The following is a 2,446-nucleotide window of genomic DNA, read 5'->3' as shown; positions in this document are numbered from 1 at the left end:
ATATATATAAATATACAGAGATAAAATAAACGTCATGAAAGAATAATAAAAATAAAAAATAATAATAATGAAAAAAATGACAATAAATGAGTAGAGAGCCATATAGGACAACATACCTGTCCAAATAAATAAGTTGAACAGACAGAAACAGCGGAAACGCGTAAGAGTGGGGACCACCTCCTCCCCACTCTTGCGCGGACCAAGTAACGGCTTTTTGGTCAAGTTGTAAACTATTTTTGTTTCACTATTGACCGTAACCCTGACCATCTCCCTATATATCAATTTTTACGGTCAACTATACATACATATATGTAAATGTTATTAATTCGAGTCAGGTAATGTTAAGTATCGATGGTCAAGAAAAAGAATATAGTGGAAGGTTACAGTGCTGTTGTTGTTATTCATTGTCCTAATGTGGTGAAGCACATTGTTTAGTCTAATTTTGTCAGCTGTTTTATTTTAAAAGTTATAATTGAACTATTATTTTGTGTTCTCAACACTAATCGGAGAGAGCACCCTACCAAATGCGCATGCTCAAATTGGAACAGCTTTAAGCGCGGAACCACTCTACTTGTTACTGTTTTTGTAACAAGTACGATATTTTGTAACCGTTATTCTCGTCTAGTAAATGTTATCAACTCCAGTGAGGTTTATTACCTTTATACAAACTCGAGTACTAGATGCCACGCCTACGAAAGGAATAAACCCCACCTTCTGGCATCACGCCCCAGAATCGAACCTAATGTGTCTTTCGGATTAATACTAACTACACTACACCATTCTTATATCATTTATTCTGATACTAAAAATACAAGATGAACTTAAACTACCTGTTTATATTGGTTAACTGAACTAAAAATATAACTTGATTATCGGAAGATTATAGCATACCCCCTCCATTATAATGGTAATATTACATATAAAAATCAATATTTGTTTGTTGGTACTTAATACACTGCTAAACCAATCATCCGATTGGGGATTTTTGCTAAATGTTCAGGTTTTTCCCAGGAAGGTTATAGGATTTTTCGATTTCTCCGGTTAAAAAAAAGTTATTAACAAAACTAAAAAATTTTGGTGCGTAGCTTAAAAATTATACATTTTCTTCATGGTTATTATGTGCCAATCGATTCATCTCTTTCTGAAGAATAACAAAAAAATATCACTGATTCTATTAAGTGATTTTTTATTCACTAAAAATAAAAAAACATAATGAAGAATTCAAAAAAAGAGGTCAAAAAAATGTTTTATGAAGAAGCAAATTATATTCTATGTTATATATAAAACAAATTCGTTTTTAGCCTCGTCTGAAACCACTAACTGGCATTTTTCAAAGAAATTAAAAAATAGAATTTGTTAACTAAATTTGTTTGGATGATTTTTTTTTTCTCCCGATGCCCATTCTTCATATAATCGTTTATAACTCCTTTACTTTTTATCCCATTCCTACGTTAATGCAACTGTTAGAATGCTGAATGTTTGCTCTTTTTACCAACATTGTCACCATTTAGATTTAATACAATATGAAAGGCAAAACATTGGTTTTAAATTAGAAAACTTTTCAAACGACTCCGGTTCTATTTTATTTAATTGGTTTGTGCCCATTGGTGCAGTTTATAGGGCCCTAAAACACTCCAAAGTTGCGTGAAGATTGGTTGAGTTCTTTTGAAGTTATTTCAATTTTTAAGGCGAAAAGTTAGGGCCCAAAAAATTGAATATTCCAATTTTTTTTCGAAATTTCGTATTTAAGTGTTTCTCAAGATGCTAAAAACGAACATTGTTTCACTCATAAAAGTCTTTTAGCGCACCTATGTTACCGTCATTTAGATTTAATGCCGTTTATTAGGGGTGAAATATTTGTTTCTAATTAAGAAAAACTTTTCAAACGTTTTATTTTATATCTCTGGTTCCAATTTGTTTAATTAGCTCGGATTTCTGCTCTTTAGAAAGCCATAAACAACTTCCAAGTTTCCTATAGGTTGGTCGAGTCGTGTTGGAAGTATTTCTATTTTTTTGCCATTTATTTTTATTATACAATATTTTTTATCGCTATAAACTAAATAGATATAATCAACAATTGATTCAATCATTAATCCAATGTGTAAAAAACTAAATAAATTTATTGTGAAGCATTATTGGGTCCGCTAGTACAAAATAAAAAATTTCCTACTAGATTCAGCTTAGAAAATGGATGTTTGGATGGTGCTGGCCTCTTGTGACGCAAATTGGAACTAATATTTTTTACCTTTCTTGTTTTGTGCTGCTATCTTTAGGCAATTAGTTAAACTATTACTTTAATGATCATTTAATTATAGTTGTCATTTTTATCGACATATTTTGTTTTATTGATCAAAGTTAAAATGATGCATATTTTTCAATTATATTTATGCCTGTTATTATTTTTTTCTTATTTACTATAGAATAATTATACATTCCTTTATGCTCT

This window comes from Halyomorpha halys, unplaced genomic scaffold (genome assembly GCF_000696795.3).
Source record: "Halyomorpha halys isolate HHAL.00 unplaced genomic scaffold, Hhal_1.1 Scaffold816.1, whole genome shotgun sequence".
Taxonomy (NCBI): Eukaryota; Metazoa; Arthropoda; class Insecta; order Hemiptera; family Pentatomidae; genus Halyomorpha; species Halyomorpha halys.
The sequence above is the reverse complement of the archived record's forward strand: the minus strand, read 5'-3'. Positions refer to the sequence as shown.